Raw genomic sequence first — 26590 nt, forward strand, 5'->3', positions numbered from 1 at the left:
TAAATTCATTCTTTTTAATAGCTGAGTAGTACTCCATTGTGTAAATGTACCAAATTTTTTTTATCCATTTCTCTGTCGAGGGGCATCTGGTTTCTTTCCAGCTTCTGGCTATTATAAATAAGGCTGCTATGAACATAGTGGAGCATGTGTCCTTATTACTGGTTGGGACATCTCCATATATGCCCAGGAGAGGTATTGCGAGATCCTCTGGTAGTACTATGTCCAATTTTCTGAGGAACCGCCAGACTGATTTCTAGAGTGGTTGTACAAGCTTGCAATCCCACCAACAATGGAGGAGTGTTCCTCTTTCTCCACATCCTCGCCATAGCACTTTCTATCCAACACTGTCCGAGGTTTATCCAGGCCACACTACCTGTGGTGCTAAATCAAGGATATAGCCTGGTACATTCCTACCAGGAGGGTAGCCAGATATATTAATATGAGCACAACAACCTGGGACCTCTGATACCTGGGGAACTCAGACAATGCCTTCAGGCCTATGGCTCTGCTTCTTACTATGAGATTCAGGCCTCTGCCCCATCACCAAAGATGGTGATGGTGCTAAAGGAATGTCTAAACACCTCTCTCTACCTCTGCCACCATGTATTGCACATTTGCTCAAGCCATGCTGTACAACAGTCTTCCTAGTAAGTATAGAGTCAGGAGGGGAAGGAGTGGGATCTGCAATCCACCTGTCAGTAATGGACGTCCAACACAGAGGGAGAATGTGGGTCCTTCCAGGTTAAGTACAGCTGTGGCTTTCCATCCCCACCTTCAGGCTCTATCATGAGAGAGTGTGCAAGGCATAATGAGTAGTATCCACACTAAGTTAAGTGATGCCCACAGAGCATACCACACTCATACATCACTGCCCAATGCGAAAAGTCTCATGTCCCAACAGCACTGTAATCAACTCTTTCCTGGTATGTTCCTCAGAGCTATGGTAGACACCAAAGAATTTTGTGTGTGTGTGTGTGTGTGTGTGTGTGTGTGTGTGTGTGTACATGTGACTGGATGATCCATTAGTCAAAATTTTTCTGCAGATTAACACAGCTAAGAACCATGCTAGAGAACATATTCCTCCCAGATCCCAAGCATTTGTCCTGGAATTCTCTTACTCTTAAAATAATATAGTGAGTTAGGTGCAGTGCATGTACCACTGCTAAAATAGCCATCCTGCGACTTCTTTTATTTTCCTTTGCTGGATACTTCAGAGAAGACACATGACAAAGATTTTAAGATTATGTAGACATGTTCTCTAATACTGAGACACAACGCAAGCCCAAGGATTTTAGTTTCTTAAATCAATTTTCATGCCACTTGTAAGAAGCTTGTCAAACATGGGACTGGAGGATAGCCTCTGTTGTTGAAATTCTTGCCTGGACTGGATTTGGATATCTAAACCCATGTAAACATCCAGGCTTCTGAGAGTATCTGTGCAATGCTGTTGGCACAAGTTCACAGAGACAAGTTCTCAGAAATTATTGACCAGATAACCCACCTAATAGTAAAGCTCCAAGGAAATGAGAGGCAATTTATCTTTTTATACAAAGGGGAAGGGAAGTAAGGACCACACGCCAAAGGAATTCTGTAACCTTACCATGTTGGCTATGCATCCACACATCACACGAACTCAAAGGAACACAAAATCATCTGAGAAATCCTGACATGGCATGGATACCAGAAACAACAGAGCAGTCACCATTTTTCTGCAAACATTGCAGACAGCTTATAGGAATGACTTCCCCATGGCTGCAGAGGTCAAATTGCTGTTCTTCACCAAAGGAGGTCAGGACTGGAACTCAACCAGGTCACGATACAGGAGCCAATGCTAAGGCCATCAAGGGATATTTCTTAATGGCTTTCTCAGTTTGCTCCCGTATAGAACTCAAGACTGCCAGCCCAGGGATGGCACCACCCACAATGGGCCCTCCCCCTTTGATCATCAGCTAAGAAAATGCCCCACAACTGGATTTCATGGAGGCACTTCCACAACTCAAGCTCCTTTCTCCGTGATAACTGCAGCCTGTGTCAAGTTGACACACAAAACCAGCCAGTACAATTGACCTCTTGTCAACTTGACACACAAACATCACTATTAAGTTTCAACCCTTACTTTATTCATCTCCAAGATCCAAATAACTTTAAAAGTCCCACAGTCTTTACATATTAAAAGTTCAATCCTTTTATAATTACCAATATCTTTTAAAATCCAAAGTCTTTTAAAAATTGAAAGTCTCTTAACTCTGGGCTCCACTTAAAACACTTTCTTCCTTCAAGAGGGAAAAATGTCAGGGCACAGTCACAATCAAAAGCAAAATCAAACTCTAACCGTCCTATGTCTGGGATCCATTCATGATATTCTGGGCTCCTCCAAAGGCTTGGAATACTGCTCCAGCTCTGCTCTTTTTAGCACACACCTTTTTTTCTAGGCTCCAGATGCCTATACTCCACTGCTGCTGCTGTTCTTGGTGGTCATTTCATGGTGCTGGTATCTCCAAAACTCTGCTGTCTTCCACTGCAACTAGTCCTCATAAATAGCTTCTCATAGGCTCTCTTCATGGTGGCAAGCCTCAATTCCTTTGCATGATTCCTTCAGTTCTTGGCCATCAATTGCAACTGAGACCTTCTGTAGCCTCAGATGCTCTTAATGCCTTCAACACCAGTACCACCTGGGTGACTCTTACACATTACCAAGTCCAGCTACAACTCAAGGTACAATCTTAGGTATCTTCCTAGAAGATTTCACCTCAACAATGTTGGTCTCCTTTTAATCACTGATAATTTCTTAGCTCCAGCTAACCAGCATCAATAGTCCCAGTAACACAAAGATTCACTTTAGTGGTTCTGGTATCTTGTTAATCACAGCTGATTCTTCAGCCCCAGCTAATGAAAACTGAAATTTCACAAGTCAGGCCTCCATCTTCTGCATTGTTCTCAAAAGTGTCTTCCAAGCTCCTACACAACATCCCACAGAGCATTTAACACTAAATAGATCTCTTAGCCCAAAGTTCCAAAGTCCTTCCACAAACATGGTCAGATTGTCACAGGGATACCCCACTATGCTGGTACCAATTTTCCTCTAGTGCTACAAAAGGAGAAAATCTTATATACCATATACTGACTTCTTCCTTGACTCTTTTGTAGTGGTGGAACTGGATACATCTCTGAGATTGTCACCTTCAAGCCAAACACTTTGTCTGCTGCAGAGTCCAGAATTCTACATCACTTGCAACCCATTTTCCCAGAGGAAGACACCATCTGTTGATGGGGACGGGCCATTAACAACACCTATCCCTAGCCATGCAGAATTCCTTGCCTTGCCTCCAGCTCCAAACTCTGAACGAACAGAGATTAAAAACATGCATGAGATGGAAATTGAGCATTTGATGCCTCGGGATGCCTATGAGGGTACTAAAGAAAACTAAGACCCACTATTCCTCCCTTTATCACACCCTGACTTGCAGCAGCCTCTGCACTGCACTGACACTGGGAGCCTAAGAGAGACATCTGCTTCTGACAATGCCAGCTTGGGAGGCATCCACCTGGGTCTGAAAGAGAAAGGAACACTGGACAGTTTGATGGTGTCCACTATTGACTTTGCAGATATCACTACATTGGTGGCAGATATTCACCTTCCCCAACTCTTCAACTTCCTCACAGGCCTAGATCAATACCAAGATTCAACAGTAACTGAATCCAAAGACTCCACAGACATCTGGAGGTGTCAGGCCCAAGAAAACTCCAGAGTCATCAGTGGGCCCTCTGACCAGGTGAGAAAGAAAGGCCATGACACCTCTGAGTTGATTGTTGGAGCTCCTCATGGCAAAATTCCAAACTGAAATCTGGTGGAGGGGCAAGGGGCTAAGGCCAGTGTTGGGATCAGTGGCAGGGCTATTGACAACATGGCTAAAGACTTGGAGGGCAAAGCTCCCAAAGTGTCACCCATCAGGCCCAGCAGAGCTAGGGGACAAGGGCAAGACAAGACCAAATGGACCAGAGAAAATAATTCCAAGAAAACAGAGGAGCTCAAGAAGTCAAGGAACAGAGTCAAAGTTGAAAAGAAGCCCACCATCCCCAAGACCAAGATAAAGAGGGATCTGCCTGAGCTTAGCCACAGCAGCTTTAAAAAGCCTAGAACCCACCTTGGCATGCACATGCTGGAGTCTGTGCAGGTCTTCCACCCTCTGTGTAAGAAGAGTGAGAAGAACCCTGCCACCACTTCTTCCCGGGCTCTGGGAACTTCTAGCAGCAACAAATATCCCGGGCCAGGCCCAGCCACAACAGTACTACAGGATATGGCACACGAGTGACAGGGCCCTGACAAAACTCCAGGCAAGGTACAGAGAGCAGTGCTCTCAAGGTCTGTCCATCTCAGTCTCAGTATTAGATGCCCCCAGCTGGGAAGGTCAGGTTAGTAGCTCTGCCTTTCCCAACCCAAGACCAGCCTCAAACCAGAATTGTTTCTAGAAAGCCCCTCAATCTGGCTTCACACAGGCCCACTACAGCTTACTCTGAGAGGTGTCATTTTCACTCAGCTCAGCTTACCACACTCAAGCCATCCCAACCACCTTCTATCAGCAAATCTTTGATGGCTTCTGCCAAGCCAGCTATGCCAATGTCTTCCAGTGCCACATGATCTAATGTAACCAACATCATCCACATTAGCACTGTGCCTCAGTCAGGCACCTTGAAGCCTACATCCTATAGAGAGCCATCTCAGACTTCCCTCCAGAGGGAGCTTCTTTCTGCTGCCAAGAACAAGGTGCCAGCACCTCTTGAACCTCAAACTCAATATCTGTTGCAAGACTTCAGCCGCCAACCCATTCCATGGAGAAAAGTTGACATTCTGGGACCAGTTGTCTCACAGCCCATCACAAAAGAGCAGAGGCCAGAAAGAGAGGCCATGAAGAGGAGGGCTCAACAGGAGTGAGAGAATGCTGCCAAATACACCTCTCCTGGGAAACTGCAGCTTTTTCTCCAGAGGGAAAAAGATATGGAAATTTCCCCATACTATGACTATGCAATGTAAGAGCTGCCCAGATCTTTCAGTGTGGACAAGGATAAATATAGACACTGATACATTCGTATACATGAGTATTATATGAATGTGTAGTAGTGACACGGGTATATCTGTGTTATGTAAATGTTTGTTTATAGAAATTGACAGACAAATTTTCTATCATACTTGTAAATATTTGACTGCAGAAATTTAAGTCAATCCTTTAATTCATGGTATATAGAGGATTTGTTTTAAGTCTCATGACTTTGATTTTTAAAAATCTAGGTTGCTCAAGTGATATATGTTACATAAATATATCATATGATATAAAACTATGATAATATTTTATTACAGCAATTCATCAATAGTTATAGTGGTAATAAAATTATTCTCCTTGAGCTTATTTTCATTGTACTAATCACTGAACATGGTTTGTTCCCTAAAATTTTTACTGTAACCTGAAGACCCTGGAGCTTTTACCAGTTCCTCTCACCCCAGCTCTTACTCATTATTCTGTAACAGAACGCTTCCTGGTATTTTGTGAGATGAAATACAGGCTTTCATGTATATACAACCTAGCACTCATGCACAAGAAAAACATTATCAGGATGATTATGTTTCTGAAATGGATTGAATTAGATAAATGTATTTGTCTCAAGTTGTATCCATTTCTGAAAATAATTTATTTTAAAGTGTGTGTCTCCTCTGTATATATTCTTTGGCAACATGTGTGTGTAGTTCCAACAAAGACAAGATAAGGATGTCAGAACTCTGGTTCTGGAATTGAGGAACGTTGAAAGGCACCATGAGAGAGCTAGTAACTCAGACTGGGGTCTCTCCAAGAACAATATGCAGTTGTGTATGCTGAGACATCTCACCTGGCCCAGGCAGAATGCAGATTTCTGTTAACATAATTTCATTTTCTTTATGGCTGAAAATACATCTTTATCTATGTCCAACAAGTTTTCCTCACCCATGATGAGGCTTTTGAACACCAAGCTTTTTTTTTTTGCAATTTATTGCAGAAATGGCTGCAATCATCACTGATGCACACAGATCTCTCCAATATGTTGAGTTCTTTGGAATGGTATACTATAACCATTTGGTAGGACAGGTTTTGGCTTTTGGAGAACCCTCCAAATTGACATCCAAATAGACTGGAATACTTCACATCACCACCAACATTTCATAGCTTCCTGTGGATTCCCTCAGATGTTTTTGTCTTTCCTTTTCTGACTGACCTTGGATGACATTTCCTGAAGTTTCACTGTACAATTCTGATTCTTCCTGAGTCTGGGGAAATTATTTGCTTTCAACAAACTGAGTTGACTTTCTTCATATGATGCTGATATTTTTCTAATTGTAAATAATCTAGACACTAATCTTCTAAGATATCTATAGAAAATATTTCCCTCTGTTCTTGAGGCCATATTAACTCCTTTCTTAGCTGGGAAGGATTCCTTTACTTACCCTGAGGAACAGTTTGTGAACTGTCAGGATTTCTTGCATGGCTGGGGTTCTTCTACATCCTTGCCTATCCCTGTACCTTGAAGTCTATGTGCTATTCTGTGCTCTGACAGTTCCACACTTGTTACACTTAGGGCTCTGATGCATATGGCATTGGCCTTTTCCAGGTTGACATTTCATCAAGCTAACTATGCCTATACTTTTAAATTTTGATTTCCTTTTAGTTTCTTGAAATATGGTATCTCTCCATAGCACTAGATGTCCTAGAACTAACTATGTAGACCAGGATAGTATTGAACTTAGAGGAATCTGCCTCCTTCTGTGCCTAACACGGCCTGTACTCCTATCTCCAGAGGGCTGGACCTAAAGGAATACTCCACCATGTCAGGCAGAATCACATTTCTTTTTTTATATAAGAATATCCAATTTTCACATCATTTGATGAAGAGGCAATATTTCAGACACGGTACATTTTTGTTATCTACCTAAAAACATAGGAGATTTAACTAATGTATTTACAACTGGAAGTCAACTCAGATGCATTTATCGAAAATCTCTTTTGTGCCATTAGTAGGCTGTACTACTTAACACGGCAGTGACAAAATGACTTCAAATGGGGTGCCATTTTTATATCCAGGATATTTTGCACTTTCTGTTAATGCTAAGATTGCTTTTCTTCTGGGAAAAAATGATATTGGAATGTGACTGGCTGATTGTATCCAAACTTAGATAGATTTTCATAGATTAGGTATTTTCAAAATTTCAAATTGACAACATCTGTGAAAGCCCAATACTGTCCAGTCTAACAAGGGCTATTTGCTGTCCAAAGCAACCCTTGGAGGGAACATTAACAAGGACAACATTAAAGATCCCACCCCTTGAATCACATTATCCTCATAAGGGAGAATTTTGGTAGAAGGTAAAGATGGAAAGCCATAAATTAGGGAGATCTTTAATTATATCATTTCTTATGTGCTGCTTTTACTCCAGATATGGGCACTGGCATAGTACCCCTGTGCTTTTGATGTAAGAGCACATAATTCTTTGAATTTCCTCAGGGTTTGTTATGTCTCCCTTTTCAATTGAATTTTTTCGAATAGTGTCCCTCTGTCTTTTGGTTAAGGGTTTATCTATCTTGTTGATTTTCTCAAAGACAAGCTCTTGGTTTCATTGGTTCTTTGTATTGTTTTATTTCTAACTGATTGCAGCCCTGAGTTTGGTTACTCCCTGCCTTCTATTTCTCTTTAGTGTAATTGCTTTTTTCTCTCTCTAGAGCTTCCAGGTGTACATTTAAATTGCTGGTATGAAACTTCCTAATCTCTTTATGTTTTCCTATAGCACTGCTTTCATTGTGTCCCATAAATTTGGGTATGTGTTCCTTCATTTTCACTGATCTCCATAACGTCTTTAATTTCTTCCTTTTTTCTTCCTTCCTCTGCTTATTGAGGAGAGAGTTGTTTAACTTCCATGACTGTTTCCATAACTGATGTTTTGTTTTTGTTGAAGTCCAGCGTTAATCCATGGTAGTCTGAAAAGATACAAGGTCTTATTTCAATTTTCTTGTGTCTGTTGAAGTTTGTGACCAACTACATGGTCAATTTTAGAGAAGGGTCCATGAGGTGCTGAGATGAAGGCACTTTTTTTTTGTGTGTGTTTAGGTAAAATATTCTGTAAATGTTTGTTAGGTTCATTTGATTCATAATGACTGTTAGTTCCATTATTTCTGTTTAGATTTGCCTAGATGATCTGTCAATTGGTGAGAGTGGGGTGTTGAAGTCTCCCATTACTATGTGGGTTTTCATGTATAGTTTATGATTTAGCAACGTTTCTTTTAAAAATGTGGGTTGCCTTATGTTTGAGGCATAGATATTCAGAATTGACATATCATCCTCGTATACTTTTTCTTTGATGAGTACAATATGTGCATCCCTACCTCTCTTTGATTAATTTTGGTTGGGTTGAAAGTCTAGAGTGGTAACTCCAGCTTGCTTCTTTGGTTCCTTTGCTTGGAAAACTTTTTTCTAGTCCTTTTCTCTGAAGCAATGGTTATTTCTATTGCTGAGGTGTGTTTCTTGCATGCAGCAAAATAATGGATCCCGTTTTTGCATCCATTCTGTTAGTCTATATCATTTTATTGGGGAATTGAGTCTATTGATGTTGAGAAATATTAATGTCCATTGTGATTTCCTGTTATTTTGAGGGTGGTGGTGTTAGTGTGTATGTGTGTGACTCCATATTGTAACAAAGGTTGTCTTAACACCTATTTTACATATTTTAGTTAAAATTTGATTTAAGGTTATTTTCTTGAACTTTGTTTGTGTTAGGATATTCAGGGCTTGCCATAGTAGGGTAGCTAGGCTCTGATGATATCATATTGCTCTGGCTTTTATTGATTATGTTCTTTCAAGGGTCTTCAATCATCTGGATGGCTTTGATCCCTGAATGTTCCTTTTGTAGTAGATATTAGAATGGCCCTGAATTCACTTCTCATATTTCTCAAAATTTATCTAAATCCTTTAACATATATTGACATCCACAGTACCCAGTAAAGGCAGAACAAACTATCTCCTTCTTTTCTTTCTTTTTTTTAAACTTTTTCAAATCCTATTTTGTTTAATTCGGTATTTTCCTCATTTACATTTCCAATGCTATCCCAAAAGTCCCCCATACCCTCCCCCCCCACTCCCCTACCAACCCAATCCCACTTTTTGCCCTGGCATTCCCCTGTACTGGGGCATATAAAGTTTGCAAGTTCAATGGGCCTCTCTTTCCAGTGATGGCCGACTAGGCCATCTTTTGATACATATGCAGCTAGAGTCAAGAGCTCTAGGATACTGGATAGTTCATAATGTTGTTCCACCTATAGGGTTGCAGATCCCTTTAGCTCCTTGGGTACTTTCTCTAGCTCCTCCATTGGGGGCCCTGTGATCCATCCAATAGCAGACAGTGAGTATTCACTTATGTGTTTGCTAGGCCCCAGCATAGTCTCACAAGAGACAGCTATATCAGGGTCCTTTCAGCAAAATCTTGCTAGTGTATGCAACGGTGTCAGCATTTGGAGGCTGATTATGGGATGGATCTCTGGATATGGCAGTCTCTAGATGGTCCATCCTTTTGTCTAAGCTCCAAACTTCTATCTCCTTCTTTAAAAAAAAAATCCTTCTTGAATTGTCCCAAGAACTTCACCCTAGTTGGATAAACCTGCTGCAGGCTCTTCTCAGGCCATGTGCTCTAGCCATGTGATGTCTTTCCATCTCAAGATAATTTCCCTACTCCCTTATGTTTCAGAGGACACCAAGATCAAATGCCTTTTTCCCAGTTCCAGAAGGATGAGGCTTTACTCTATAAGCTATGCTCAACTCTACTGATTTGGCCATAGATTTCCCCCCTTGTTTCCATCTGTCTAGAGTAACTGTTACATATTAAGATCTGAGGTTTGAAAAACCCTCACTTATAATGAGAAGTCCTTCCAAATAGGTCTTGGGATTTTTTTTCTATAGAACAATTAGAATTCCTCTCATTCCTGTATCCATGCCCCTTCCTTTATTTAATGACTTTTCTGTCTTTGTCCTCTATGACCAGTCAAATAGTTATTGTAAAGCATAGCCAGAGAGATGTAGAGGCTTCCCTCAGTGGCCTTTTCAATACTATTTGTCACATGTGCATCCTCACTCTGATTCCCTCCTCTATTGACAAGAGGGTGTACTCTACCTCTATATCCAAGACCGATACAATCCTAAGTAGGAAACAGGTATTGCTGGTAAACTCTACTGTTTCTTCAACATATGGTATCCAGGAAGCATGATCAATATCCAGAGAATATCCTAATTACTCAACCCATGGATATAGGAGTAGAAGACATAATTATTCATTCTTCCAAGGTTATTACCTCTTTAACACTTTATCATAAGTAATATAAACCTTTCATTTTGTCTCCTGCTTTTGACTCTGATCTTGGCCTACTGGCTCCTTAATGTCACACAACCTTGCCAATTTGGAGATTTCTGGCAGTTTGTTCCTCCTGAAACTAGCTTACAACTGTCATTTACAGCTTCTTCTATAACCCTGTCAAATAACTTTACCTTACCATTCACCAACTTCCCTGATCCCTATGTTCTCATGACTCCTTACCTTTTTCAATTTACCCTCTTTGGCATGGCAACCTGCTTCAAGGCATTCAGGACACACTATGTAGGGACATTAAATCTTCTAGACTACATAAAACTTTAACTCTTGATACCTTATTATCCACAGTGCCCTACAGTCCATAAAACATTGATTCTTATGGCACTCGAGTCTATTATTGCCCTGCTAGTTGGTTGCATGCTAGTATTTCTCTTCCCCAAATTGGAGGGTAGGAGGAATACATGGAGAAGAGCCCCTACCACTTTTGGTCCTGGACTCAACTGATGCATGACATAATAAAAAGGCAGCTTAAATCTTGCTTCTCCTGGCTGTCATAGAAATAACTGCATGTGTTATCACATGGACAGCAGGACTGTCCATTTTCTGGATCAATTATCATTTGTTTTCTTCCCAGTGCATCTAGGAACTGCAACAGGTGGTCCAAATCATACTCACCTTAAAAGGACAAATTGAATCACTGGCTATAGAGGTATTCCAAAAACTAAAGGGGATTAGATCTTCTCATAGCTGAAAAAGGTGGCCTTTGTCTCTTCCTCCCTGAGAAATGCTGCTTCCATGTCAACCAATCAGGTATAGTAAAAACAAACAAACAAACATACCTCCAAAAATGTAAGGAACAACTCAATGCCTCCAGCCCCTGGACATTTGAGGACCCTACATGTAAGAGAACACTTCTTTTCCTGACTCTTCTCATTTTTCCGCTTTTACTAATCAAACCATGCTATCGAAATTTCTTCTTTACATTTTGCAATGACAAATTAAAAACAAATCCGTAAACAATCAGTTATGATTATAGAACTATCAAACACTAGTCAGGGCTGGATGTAATAGTAACTTTTATTCTTCTGTTGTGTTGTCTGCAAGGATTATTGCCTCTATCAGCTAACCTTGGCCTAGTCCTGGAAGCTTCTAGCCTCTGTAAAATCTCATCTAGGCCTAGAATATTTTCAGCCTTTGAGACATTTTGAGCTCTGACTGACTGGTTCAACTCAGGTTCTAGCTCAAACTCATCTCCCAGCTGAATTATAAATCTGGCCTTTTTTCTCCGCCTCTGAATGGCTTTGCTTCACTGCAAACTATTCTAAAAATGTTTTTTTTAATCTTTTGCCTCCTCTTCATTCTCTTGCTTGTTCTGTTGTTACCTTTGTCTAGCTTGTTCTCTCTTCAATCTGTCTCCTTAAAACTCTACTGGTAATACTGCCTTCTTCCTCCTCTCTGTGCTGCTCTGTTCTCTACCTCTGAAATCAACTGTTCTTCATGAATTTTACTGTATTCCTCTATTGTACTCTCTTTTTCCTGTACTGTGTCTCTCTCCCTTAAGTAGCTTCCCTCCTCTCTCTTCCCATGAGAGTTGGGTGTGTCCTATTCTATCAAACCTTTCACTGATTCATCACTTTTCCTGCTATTCACGCTTCATTTTTCAAATATGAGTACTTCTTTCATTGTTTGGGATAAAAGGTAAGTTCTAAGGGTGTGTGTGTATTCCTGTCAGAGTGACTAAAGTTATGTGCTAAGAGGTAAGCCACACCCTAACTTTTAAAACAGGTTCAAATATCCTGTAACAGCTGGAGGCACATGATTACTGAATTTGTCTTGAATATTCTCTGATGGTGAGTATCAACATTGCCCTGAAGATGACAGCAGGAATTAGGATAAGGAGCACAGCACTCTCATTCCCTACCTTAATATCACCCCTCTCAGGTTCCTCATGTTGTAAAATAATAAACAAAAATAGGAATGTTAGCAGGCCTTTCTACCAGCCTGCTCTCAGGGACCTAGTGATAGCAGGATACATTATCACTAGTTGCCAAATATGACATATTTTCACTATCACCATGAGTCATGTATCGTCCCAATCACGTGTACTACTCACCTTATAAAAAGCCAGTGCCTCCTTTTCTTGTTCTCTTTTCCTTCAACCCACACTCAGAGACAGTCTCTGCATATCCCATCCCCTGAATGACCCTTCCACATCAGATCTTTTGCAAGTGGAATCTGAGGCTTAAATCACAACACCTTCAATTTCAGAAACAACTCAAAATGATAAAAAAATGGGATACATTCCTTAAAAATAAAAATTATCACCAAAATAACAGGCTATATAGTTTGTCCAACAGCAGAAAAAAATAGGAATTGGCTTCCCAAATTTAGAGTAGGAGCCATGATTCACATACCAACTGCCCTACCTTTAAAATAGTTAACTTATAAGCCTGTTTGGGTAGACCAATGACCATTGACTAACAAGAAATTACATATGTTTGAACAGCTAATAAAAGAACAGTTAGAAGCTAATCATAGTGAGGAAACTGATAGTCCTCTCAATTCTTCTAAATTTATAATAAAAAAGAAATCTGGAAAAATCAAGATTGTCAACTGATTTGAGAGCTGTAAACAAAGTAATTCAATCAATTTGGTCTTTATAGCATGGGATACCTTTACTTTATTACCTACAGATTGGCCTATTGTGGTTATTGATTCATGATTATTTTTTTCACTATCCTTTTAAAGGAACAAGATACAGAGAAATTTGCTTTCATGTTGTTTACTTATAATAATGCCCAACCTGTAAAACAATGCCAATGGAAAGTCATTTCTAAAGGAAATAGTGTATAATCCAAAATAAATTCAAGACCAAACTATACTAGGAGTCCAAGTGCAGAGCCAGGTAAGCAAACTGACCAACTAAACAATAATCTCCTCAACGTAATTAAGCATAGCTTAAACAAAAGGGAGAAATGTAGCAGAATTTTAGAAGAGCCATCATATGTGGCATAAATTCCAGAGTGATGGCCTATAGGCTTCAAAGTAGCTCTTTTCAGTGATTGTTATTTGAGATTTTATGGAGTTGTCCCTTTGAAGGATCCTCAGAGCCTTTGTATAACTTAGTTTAGAGGCATACCTGGCAAACCAGGAAATCTCATATGACTTAGAATTGTGTAGGTAATGAGTGGTTTCTTCAAAAAGAGGGTATATAGAAACTGACTCACATAGCCTCTTCCTCTTTCTTCCATCCTACCACATAAATCAGAATACCAATATCTGGCCACATACTCTGAGAGAGCAAGCAAGTCCCAACAGATAGACGAATGTTGAAATAATCCTCTAGATGCTACCAGATCACCACTGATTAAAGCTAGATATAAACAACAGAAAGTACGGAGAGCTTAAATTATTATGGAAACTGAACAGTTCTCTACTGAATGAAAAATGGGTCAGACAAAAAGAAAGAAATTAAACACTTTCAATGAAAATGAATAAACAGCATTCTCAAACTTGTGGGACACAATGAAAGAGTACTAAGAGGAAAGTTCATAGTACCAACTGCCTTTATAAATAAAGTAGAAATATTTGATACTAGCAACAACACACAAGAAATCTCTAGAAGAAAAAGAAGTCACATCTAAATCGAGGATACATTGAAAGGCTCCATCCAGCAGGCAATGGAAACCAATGCAGAGACACATAACTAAGCATTAGAATAAGCTCACAGAGTCTTGTGGAAGGGTTGGAGGAAGGACTGAGAAGACCCAAGGAGAATGGGAGCTCTATAGGAAGACCAAGAGTCAACTCTCCTAGATACTTGGGGGCTCCCAGAGACTGAACCACCAACCAAAGAGGGAGCATGGGCTAGGCATGGGTCCACCACACATATGTAGCAGATGTGGAGTTTGGTCTTCATGTTGGTCCCCCAACTAGTAAAGCAGAGCCAGCCTTTTAACCTGTTGCTCCCCTTTGGTTCCGATTTCCCTGGCTGGGCTGCCTTGTCTGGCCTAAGTTAGGTAGGATGTGCTTGGTTCTGCAGTGACTTGATGTGCCAGACTGTAGTGGTGCCTGGGATGGGGACAACTCCTCCTTGGAGTAGAGAGTAAGGGGGAAATGGGTGGAGAGCGAAGTAATATTGTGATGTGGAGTGAATAAATAAATGAAAAAAGAGAAAAAGATGTATGAAATAACAAGAAAAATGGGGTATAGATCTAAGCAGAGAATTTTTGACAAAGAAATCTCATATGGGCAAGAATCCCTAGCAATCAGGAAAATGCAAGTCAAACTACTCGGAAATTACATCTTACATTGATAAAATTTGCCATGGTAAAATCTCAACCAACAGATCATGCTGGTGAGGATGTGGAACAAAGGGAAAAGTCCTACATTGCTGGTGGAAGAGAAAACTTATAAAGCCACTTTGGAAATCAATTTGGTAGTTTCTCAGGAAATTGGGAATGGATCTACCTCAATACTCAGTTCTACCAATCCTGGGCATATACCCTAAGGATGCTCCACCACACCTCAAGTACACTTCCTCAACTATGTTCATAGTAGCATTCTTTGTAATAGTCAAAATCTGGAAACAACCTAAATGTTCAGTTGAGGGGAACTGAAAAAAATGAATTAAAAAATGTGTTACCCTTTGTTGGCTTAGATTTTTTTACAACTGACTTTAGTTAGCATTCTTAAATGTTTCAACCTCCTTTCTAGCCCATTGGTACACCTATTTAGAAGTAGTTGTTTTCGATGATTCCAAACTTCATTGTCAGTATATCAGCAGTCCAGTCCTAAATATCAAACATAAATCAGTAGCAGTAGCCTTGTCAAATAGACAAAGACCAAATATATATTAGTAGCAACAGTTTGATCCAGAAACCTGCAAGGCTCCACCAAATCTCTACTATTCCATTTCAGTGAAGCAGAATAGAATGCAACTCAAAGTTCTTTGGTGCTTTTCTCTCTATGAAGTCATGAGAAATGAAGACCAGCAAAAACCAGCAAAGCTTTGCAAGGCAAACCAATGCAAGAGTGCTGTTCAGGGTCTATTGGGTTGTGCTTACACTCCTTTCAGACATCACACATCCTCTCATGTTTCTGCATCAGCAAAACGTCCTCATACATGTCTGCCTAGCAAAACATCCTTTCACATGTCACATCTTCTCATAAGACAACTTCCAGAAAACAACATTAAATGACACAGCTGTGTTTCAAAAGAAACCAGAAATTACTACTTCATCTTTTCAGCAAAGCCACTGGATAGAAAATTAACTAAAATTAATATCATTAGCCCTCCTTTATACAAACCATATACAGGCTGATAAAGAAATTTGTAAAACACCCTTTACAGGAGAAACAAATAACATAAAATAACTTGAGGTAACATTCACAAAGCATGTGAAAAACCAATATGAAGTCTTGAAGGACGAAATTTAAGAAGATTATCAGAAGATGGAAAGATCTCTCATGCTCATAGATTGGTAGGAATAGCATAGTAAAAAATGGGCATTTTACCAAATGCAATCTACGTGTTCAGTACAATTCCACTCGAATTCCAATGCAATTCTTTAGAGACCTTGATAGGGCAATTCTCAGCTTCATATGGAAAAACAAAGAGTCCAGGAAACCAAAATCCATCCTTTACAATAAAGGATTGTCAAGAAGCATCACCATCTCTGATTCAAAGCTGTATGCAGAACAGTAGTATTAAAAACTGCATGTTATTGGAATAGAAACAGACAGGTTGATAACAGAATCAAATCAATGTCAACAAATTAACACACATACAATAAGGACACTTGAATTTTAACAAACAAGCCCAAACCATACAAAGCAAAAAGAAAGCATCTTCAGCAAATGGTAGAAGTCTAACTGGATGTCTACATGTAGAAGAATGCAAATCGATCCATATTTATCACCCTGCACAAAACTCACTCAAGTCTAAGTGGACCAAAAACCTCAACATAAAAAGTGGCACACTTAACCTGATAGAGGAGAAATTGGAAAATAGACTTGAATGCATTGGTTCAGGAGATAACTTCCTCAACAGAACACCAAAAGCTTAGACACTAAGATCAACAATTACTAAATTGGGCCTCTTGAAACTGAACAGCCTTATAAGGAAAAGGACACTATCAGTGCTACAAAAAGGCAGCCTACAAGATAGGAAAAAAAAATCAGCCTTACAACCAATACTGGAATAACATCCAAAATATATAACAAATTCAAAAAAATAGACAACACCAAAGCAAATAACCCAACTTAAAATAGGGTACAGAGGGGGAAAGCATCAAAGATATGGGCACGGGGCAAAATTCCTGAATAGAACAACAATAGCTTGTGCTGTAAGATGGAGAATCGACAAATGGGACCTCATAAAATTACAAAGCTCCTATAAAGAAAAAGACACCATCAATAAGACAAAATCTTTGCCAATCCTAAATCAGATAGGGGACTAATATCAAATATACATAAAGAACTCAAGAAGGTGGACTCCAGAAAATCAAATAACCCCCTTAAAAAATGGGGCTCAGAACTGAACAAAGAATTCTCGCCTGAGGAATACCGAATGGCTGAGAAGCACCTGAAAAAATGACCAACATCCTTAATCATAAGGGAAATGCAAATCAAAACAACCCTGAGATTCCACCTAACAACAGTCAGAATTGGCTAAGATAAAAAAAAATCAGGTGACAGCAGATGCTGGCAAGGATGTGGAGAAAGAGGAACACTCTTCCATTGTTGGTGGGATTGCAAGCTTGTACAACCACTCTGGAAATCAGTCTGGCGGTTCCTCAGAAAATTAGATATACTACTACTGGAGGATCCCGCAATACCTCTCCTGGGCATATATCCAGATGTTCCAACTGGTAAGATGGACACATGCTCCACTATGTTCACAGCAGCCTTATTTATAATAGCCAGAAGCTGGAAAGAACCCAGATGCCCCTCAACAGAGAAATGGATACAGAAAATGTGGTACATTTACACAATGGAGTACCACGCAGCTATTAAAAAGAATGAATTTATGAAATTCCTAGCCAAATGGATGGACCTGGAGGGCATCATCCTGAGTGAGGTAACAAAATCACAAAAGAACTCACATGATATGTACTCACTGCTAAGTGGATATTAGCCCAGAAACTTAGAATACACAAGATACAAGATACAATTTGCCAAACACATGAAACTCAAGAAGAATGAAGACCAAAGCATGGACACTTTGCTCGTTCTTAGAATTGGGAACAAAACACCCATGGAAGGAGTAACAGAGACAAAGTTTGGAGCTGACATGAAAGGATGGACCATCTAGAGACTGCTATACCCGGGGATCCATCCCATAATCAGCCTCCAAATGCTGACACCATTGCATACACCAGCAAGATTTTGCTGAAAGGACTCTGATATAGCTGTCTCTTGTGAGGCTATGCCAGAGCCTAGCAAACACAGAAGTGGATGTTCAAAGTCAGCCATTGGATGGAACACAGGGTCCCCAATGGAGAAGCTAGAGAAAGCACCCAAGGAGCTAAAGATGTCTGCAAACCCTATAGGTGGAACAACAATATGATCTAATCAGTACCCCTGGAGCTCATGTCTCTAGCTGCATATTTATCAGAAGATGGCTTAGTCGGCCATCATTGGGAAGAGAAGCCCCTTAGTCTTGCAAACTTCATATGCCTCAATATGGCGGAATGCCAGGGCCAAGAAGTTGGAGTGGGCAGGTAAGGGAGTGGGGTGGAGGACGGTCTGGGGGACTTTTGGGATAGCATTTGAAATGTAAATGAAGAAAATACCTAATTAAAAAAAATTTTTTTAAAAAAGAAGTTTTTGTAGAACGACTTCTGAGTTGCTATTTATGGGGAGGCTGGGTTGTTGTAGACAGAAGCCAAACAAGCAGAGGAGAATTGGGAGATTCATTTTCTGCAGAACCAGAACTTCCTGGAGTGGAAGTAGAAGAAGAGAATGTTGTGATCACAGAGTGAAGCAACAGGCCACTCTTTTTGTTGTTGTTGTTTTCTTCTGCTTGTAAAAATAATATTCTCACAGTCAAAGGGGTTTGGGCCTAAATCTGGATTGTTAGCCATATTTTGTAAATAAAGCTTTATTGACACACACACACACAATACAGTACAGAGCTAAACAGAGAATTTACAACAGAGGAATTTCTAATGGCTGAGAAGCACTTGAAGATGGCCTAGTTGGCCATCAATAGAGGAGAGACCCTTGATATTGCAAAGATCATATGCCCCAGTACAGGGGAATGCCAGAGCCAGGAAGCAGGAGTGGGTGGGTTGGGGAGCAGGGCAGGGGGAGTGTATAGGGGGATTTGGGGATAGCATTTGAATGTAAATGAAGAAAATATCTAATAAGAATGCCTTAAAAAGAAATGTTCAACATCCTTAGTCAACAGAGAAATGGAAATCAAAGTGGCTCTGAAATTTCATAATACACCTGTCATAATGGCTAAGATAAAATCTCAAGTGATTGTTCATGCTGGAGAGGATGTGGAACAAAAGGAACACTCTTCAATTTCAGGTGTAGGTGAAAACTTGTACAGTCACCTTGGAAATCAATTTGCTGGTTTCTCAGAAACGTCAAGACCTAGCTATTCCACCCCTGGGTATATACACAAAAGATACCCCACTATAAACAAGGACACTTGCTCAACTATGCATATTGCAGCTCTATTCATAATATCCAGGAACTGAAAACAACCTGGATGACCCTCATCTGAACAATGGATAAAGAAAATGTGGTGTATCTAACACAATGGAATTCTACTCAGCTATTAAAACAGGGTTATCATGAAATTTGTAGGCATACAGATGGAATTAGAAAAAAAACCCTGTGTAAGGTAACTAAACAACAGAAATTCACACATGGTATGTACTCACTTATAAGTGAGTATTAGCCACAAGATACAGGATAGCTACAATCCACTACTCAAAGAAGCTACGTAACAAGGAGGGCCCAAGGAAGGATTTTGAATCTTTCTCAGAATAGGAAATAAAATAGATATTGGATAGTATATTGAAGGTTATATCTTTCTCCTCATACTGGTCCCACACTCTTAATACCAGTCCACCAAATAGTAGGAAGTATCCAGTACAAACTCTCACCACTATTGATTATCCACACTTTGCTCACTCTTGGAGACTAAACCAAATAAGCTTTTCCTCCTTAATGATTATGTTTACTTTGTCCACAGCAGTTTGGAACTAACTAGTAGAAATTATCTTTTACCCTATAGATGTATGAGAGAATCTTTCCCTTACTCCCACCCATTCTCTTTTCCTGCTCCCCTTATTCCTCACATTTCTCAAAGAAAAAGCTGATAATTAGCCCAGACAGTTATCAGGAGAAATCAACAAGTTGAATTTGAGGACATATGACCTCATCCCCAATTCAATTTTAATACTACACTGTATTCCAAATATTCTATAAATTGCAGAAATACCACTTTGTTACTGTATGCAAGAATGTGCATCAAACTGTGAAAGTTTGTATATGCTCAACCCAAGAAGTGGCACTATTAGAATGTGTGGCTCTGTTGTAGTGTGTTACTGTGGGTGTGGGCTTTAAGAACCTCACCCTAGCTGCCTGGCAGCCAGTATTCTGCTAGTCATCTTCATATGAAGATGTAGAACTCTCAGCTCCTCCTGCACCATGCATGCCTGGATGTTGCTATGCTCATGCCTTGATCTTACTGGACTGAATCTCTAAACCTATAAGCAAGCCCCAATTTTATGTTGTCCTTATAAGAGTTGCCTTGGTCATGGTATCTGTTCACATCCATAATACCCTAACTAAGACAGAAATTAGTACCAGCGACTAGGGAATTGCTGTGACAGGTCTGACCACTTTTTGTTTGGAAGAATATGGATTTGAGAACTTTAGATTTAGAAAGCCATGGAATATTTTAGGTGGGGATTAATGAACTATCCTACTAGGAATATGGAAGACTTTGTTGCTGTGAGTGATTGGAACTATGCAGACCTGGCCTAAGAGGTTTCAGTGGAAAAGAACTTCAGTATGTGGCCTAGAGACAGTTTTTGTGGTATTTTGGTGAAGATTGTGGCTTCATTTTGCCCTTGTTTGAAGAGTCTGAGGCTAAAGTGAAGAGACTCAGATTAACTGCATTGACAAAGGAAGTTTCAGAACCACCCATCATAAACTTTGTTCTCTGGTTAAATTTCATGAAGAACATTTTAAACAAGTATAGCAAACTGAGAAAAGAAAAATGTAAAATATATGGTTTGAGTAATAAAGGGGCATCTGGAAGTGAATCGGAAAGTAACTGTGAGAGTCAATGGGAAGCCATGGTGAAGGTGCAGCCTCAGTTGCAGTTGATGGCCCAGGACTGAAGGGGTCATACAAAGGAGTTGAAGCTTGGCCCCATAAAGTGAGCATATGAGAGACTACTGGTGAATCCTAGTTGCAGTAGAAGAATCCAGTATATTGGAGGTGCCAGTACCATTGGGTAGATTACTAAGAACAGCAGTGGCAGTGGAGTAGATCAACCTGGGCTTAGACAGCTACAGAGGGAAGAGCTGGAAAAATGACCCCAACCCTTTGGCAGATCCCAGAACATCATGTATGGATCACAGACATTGAAACAGGAAGCTGTAACATTGAAGTTGCCTTGGAGACCCCAAGATGTTCAAGATTCCAGAGCCATCGAGCCATTGACTTTCTGCTGAGGAAATCTGCTAATAGGGAGTGGAACTAGCCCAGGAGGAAGAAGTTTGTTGCAGTCAACAAAGATGAAAAAGGAATTGGAGATCTGAAGACTGCTTTGACATCAGCCATGGAGATGTAGAGTCTGGAGTGTGCCCAGATGGCTTCCTGTCTTGCTTTGGGGATTACAGATATGTGACTGTATGAATCTCAGAAAAGACTTTGAGCTTTTAACATTGTTCAGACTATTATAGACTCTGGGGACTTTAGAAGTTGAACTAAATGTATTTTGCATTGTGCTATGTTTAGGTATGGCCCTTATACATTTATATGTTTGGATAAGCCTATGGGGGTTCAGGAAGTGGAATGTGATGGTTTCTATATGCTCAGTCAATGGAGTGGCATTATTAGAGGTGTAGCCCTGTTGTAGGAAGTTACTGTTGGTATGGGCTTTAACACCCTCACCCTAGCTGCCTTGAAGCCAGTATTCTCCTAGCAGCCTTCAGATGAAGATGTAGAACTTTCAGCTCCTCCTGCACCATGCCTGCCTGGATGTTGCTATGCTACTACCTTGATGATAATGGACTGAATCTCTGAACCTACAAGCCAGTCCCACTTAAATATTGTCCTTATAAGACTTGCCTTGGTCATGGTATCTTTTCACAGCAGTAAAACCGTAACTAAGACACAAACATTTCATTATTTTGGGATATATTGATAGAAGCAATGATCAACAGAAATCAACTCCAAAAATAACTATCTCTCTATAAGTAATATGTTCAGTAGTTTATTTTGACCACCTAGAACCCTTCTTATAAAGATTCTAAAACCTTCCAGAAGTGTCCTTATCTAGAAAAACCATAGGTAAAGCATAAGCATGGAGAGATAATTTCATATAAAAAAATAGGACCTGAGTCCCACACATTGGGCACACAGTCAATGACATAAGTATCTCAGACTAACTTCTTCACCTCTTATTCTAAGACCCACTAGTAGCACCATGTTCTCATGATCAATTTTCAAGTACAAGAACTTCTGGCAGATACTTAGTTAATTCATACCATTTTTTATGTAACCAGCAATGTCTCATGTTTATCTCATGATATAAAATGTTTTTATTCTAATCCCAAACACCTCCAAAATCATGGTTATTTTACATGACCCCAAGATTCAATTATGAAATCTCCAATACTGAATGCTCTGGACATCTTAGCCATGAACATAATAAAATGAGTATATACACAATGTTGGTAATGGAGAGTGACACAGACCCTTTCCTCTTGTGGCCTCATAGAGTGGCTTAGCCATTTCATCAAATCTGGGGATCCAGAGCATTCAGAAACTATCTGATGCCAAGAATTCTCACACTAGGCATTGAGAATTTGTCAGGATACCTAGAATGGTACCCTTACAGACTTGGGACAGGCTTCTTTGCCCCCAACCCTTGAATTGAACCCTAAGTACATTACTTCAGTTATGCAAATCTGTGTCCTTTCAATTGAGACTCTATACCCCAATCATTGTGTAATTTTTAAGAGGACTTTAGTTGCCTTCATGTGAGAGTCTGTATCAGTGGCAGCCAGAAATAAATCATTTACATATTGAAGTAAATATGGGGCATGGCCTGTCAATACTCACATAAGTCCTGAAGGAGAGCCTTGTCAAAGATGGTGGGCATGTTCTTAAATCACTGCAGAAGTCTTGTTCAGCTTAACTGTACACTGAACCTGTTTTCCAGATCTTGCTACTTGAAGGTGAAAAGTGGCTGGCTGTTTTATCTAGGGGAATATTAAAGAAGGTGCCATTTAAGCCCAAGTCTTTGTAAATTTGCCTATTGGGTGGTAAGGAACTCAGAAGTGTATATAGATTCAAGACTGTTGGGTGAATGTCTCCTACCATCTTATTCACCTACCTCAGGTCTTGCTTGATCAACAGTCTTTCCCTCCATGCCTTTAAACTAGTAACAAGGGTATATTCTATCAAGACTGACATGGAATGAGGATTTTATACTCTTGAAGTCAACTAATATGGAGCTAGAAACCCTGAAGGGCTTCTCCTGACCAAAGGTACTGGCTTATTCTTACAGAGCTATCAGTAACATTCAGATATACCACAACTGGGGATAGGTGAGAAGCTAGGTTAGAGGGTTATTTTCAGCCCATACTGGGGTATCAGGGCAATACATTCTTCTAGGGTGGGGTGGTAAAGGGCTCCATTTCTTTTTCTTTGGCCGCTGGAGGTATTCATTCTTCAAAGAAAAGACACAGAACAGACGTGGGTTTTCCTGGGCCACATTCTTGCCTCCAGGATAAAAGTGAATTTGAGCTCCCATTTTAGTCAGGAGGTTTCTCACTAATAGGGGATAAGGGCATTCCAGAATCACCAGGAAAAGTGAATAATAGTCTTTTTTCCCAAGTCTACACACTGTTTGGTAGTGTAGACACCCATAGAACCTTGATTGAGGGTAGTTTGGTCATATTGGGTCACAGGTCTCTAGGAGACTGGATATTGAGACTCAGTACCCAACAGAAAGTTCACTGGGCAATGTCATCTTTGTAAGTTTACCCTGGGCTCTGGAGGGGATTTCAACTCCCAATTCTTTCAATCAGAGGGTACCAGAATAGGCTTTAACTCCTAGAATTTCATAGGATTCTGGTGGCATTGATCCTTCCGGTGCCCCATTTCCTGGCAGTATACACATTGGTCTCTAAGGAGCCTTGAATGGGGTGAATAGCCAGGCTTACTTGAGCTGACCTTGGGTCAGTGGAAGCCTTTCCCCATCCTCCCTGTTGTTCCTTGACTGCCACCAACATCCATGACAATTTCTTAGCTTATTTGTCCACTGGACATCCCGAATTGTTAACGTCTTTTGAACAATTTCCATGATTTCAGACAAATTCTTACCTTCAAAGCTTTAAATCTTCTGAATTTTCTTGTGGATATCTGGAACCAAGTGACCTACAAAGTCCACATTGATGGCCTATTGATTATATGTCACATCTGGGTCAATCAGTGTGTAAGTTCTGTAGGCATCCAGGAGTCACTCCAGGAAAGTGACTGAGGGCTCTGTACTATTTCACCCACCGTCGATAAATTTGTAGGGTGCCTGGCTGTCACCTGGAGAACTCTCATAAGAATCTGGTGAAAACTTTTAAGTGCTTCCTTGCCTTCACCTGAATTGGTGTCCCAGTCAGGAATGGTCTTAGAGAAGGCAGCATCAACATCCTACTGGATTCTTGGAACATCTGCTGTCCTTTTCTGGGATCAACTTGTGGGTCCCACCCAATATGATCTTGTTCCTCTGTAGTAAACAGCATCTGAAGGAATTGTTAGATGCCCTCCCAACATGGATGGTGCGTGAGAAATATAGTCTCAAGAAGAGAAATCGAACCTGAGGTTTCTCAGAAAAAGTGCGATTATCAGCCTTCCAGTTATGAATATCACAGTTGGTGAAGGACTGGTAGACCATAAAAGGTCTCTCATGTGAAGCAGAGGGAAGTGCTATGATGTGCAGGGAATGTGCTTCCACTGAGGAATGGAAGGAAGTGCCTGACCTAGTATGGAAGGAGACAGTCAAGTGAGGAAGGGAAGGGAGAGCTGAGGGAAGAGGAGTGGCCTGGCAGAGGTGTGAAGCTTCTTAGAGTATTCAGTAAGGAGGAGGCAGGGGATCTTTGTCACCCAATAGGATTAGGATTGGAGAACCTCATTTGATGCAGTCTTGGACAGCCTCTTTAATGGCTTAGATAATCGCCATTGTCTGTCCGATCTGGTCTTGAAAATTCCCAGAAAGTGCAGATGCCTTCTCCTCCTCTGTGGGTCACAGAGAAGAAAATGCCAGACCATGACATAGTCGACCTGATCAGGGTCTCCCGGGATGGTGGAGAACTAGAGCTTGTATGATAAGAAGAAGAGCAGGGTCAAATCAGCCCTCTGGAGGACAATCAGTACAAGAATTTAAACTCATAGAGAGTATGGAGCCTCCCAGGAAAAACTTGGGTATCTAAAACAGCAGTGGCCTTTTGGAAATTTTTGAAATGGCCCAGAAATGTTTAACCAGAGGTGTCAGGAGTTGAGGAAGACTGGCTCATAATGAGGAGTGAAGAAGAAGAGCAGGATGAAGAATGGGATGAAAAATGAAGTAGAGAATAACAGAACCAAGAAATAATGGTAAAGCAAGGCAGAAGCTGTGGCAGATATGGGAGTTAAGAAAAGGTATCTGGTTGGGTTTCCCTCCCAAGTGCAAAGATGGAGATCTGTGCCCTTCTGCCTAATGGAGAATTAAGGCATTCCAGGTCTGATGACTTGAAGAGCAATATTGCTTCCATTTTCTCTTCTTTGATCCACCAAAGGGTCTAAATCACTAGAACAAAACTAATTCCCTCCTGCCAAAAAGAAAAAAAAAATCACTTACCTACATTCAGAAGGGCCAACTGGCTTGTCAGTGCTCATTGATACTGAGTGAGGGGTAATAGATGGTCTGACACTTTTCTGGACAACACACCACCAAATGCTGAATGAGTTTCAGCATTAGTTCCACAAATCACTCAGGCAATGATCTCAGTCAGATATGTTTCATTTATTGAACACATATTCAAGACAGATTAATTAATGACACAGCCAGGAATAGGGAGCCAAGATGCAACCATTGGCAGTTAGTTTTCAGGGCCAGGTTTTACATAGGAAAATTATAAACAGGTACATTTGAAACATTTAAGCTATCTAAACAAAGTAGTGTTATCTGCTATTAGAGGTGATTGGGTGAGTAAAGGTGGTGAGGATAAGCAATTTTCAAAGTCCACCAGGCTCTGTGACAAAGCACAACAATAAGACTTTATGGTCAGGGCAAGAAACATTAGGACAGGTTTAGATCATAAGCTACAAAATGAAGGTTGAGGCAACATGTCAGAATTATTGTCAGGTATTAAGATTTTACACTAACATACATTTACAGAACATTTCTTCCAAACACATAATTATATGCCCTCATCTCTGTAACACAGTTTTTTCTCTAAACTTGACCATACTCTTGACTCAAAGCAAGAACCAACAGACACAAGAACATTGAAATAACCACATGCATCCCACTGGATCACCATAGATTAAATCTAGATTTAAAAAACAGAAACAGCAGAGAGCTTAAAAACTCATGGAAACTCAACACATCTTTATTGAATGAAAAATAAATATGTTAAGACAGGAAGAAAGAAATTAAAGATTTACTAGAATTCAAGAAGAAATGATAAATAGTACTCACAAACTTGTGGGACACAAAGCAGTGCTAAGAGGGAAGTTCATAGTAATGAGTGACTACATTAAGAAAATGGTGGGGGGGGGACAATCACTTCTATGCTAACAACAAACATGAAAGCTGTAGGCTTAGAGTTTGCTAAGTCTACTTTAAAGCATGGTTCTTTAACACTTCAATCTGCCTTCTAGCTCACCACCTAAAAGATGTAGGTAAAAAGAATGAACGGTTAATAGGAAACTGGTTATGAGGCTGCTTAGAAATATTTTGGGGAGTCAATTCCAGTCTTC

At 40.2% G+C, this 26590-nt stretch overlaps 1 pseudogene; it reads left to right on the top strand.

Moving 5' to 3' along the window:
- The first annotated feature begins 808 nt into the window (after positions 1–808).
- Positions 809–5032, top strand: Gm6820 (annotated as a pseudogene).
- The last annotated feature ends 21558 nt before the right edge of the window (positions 5033–26590 follow it).

This window comes from Mus musculus, chromosome 7, assembly GCF_000001635.26.
Source record: "Mus musculus strain C57BL/6J chromosome 7, GRCm38.p6 C57BL/6J".
Taxonomy (NCBI): Eukaryota; Metazoa; Chordata; class Mammalia; order Rodentia; family Muridae; genus Mus; species Mus musculus.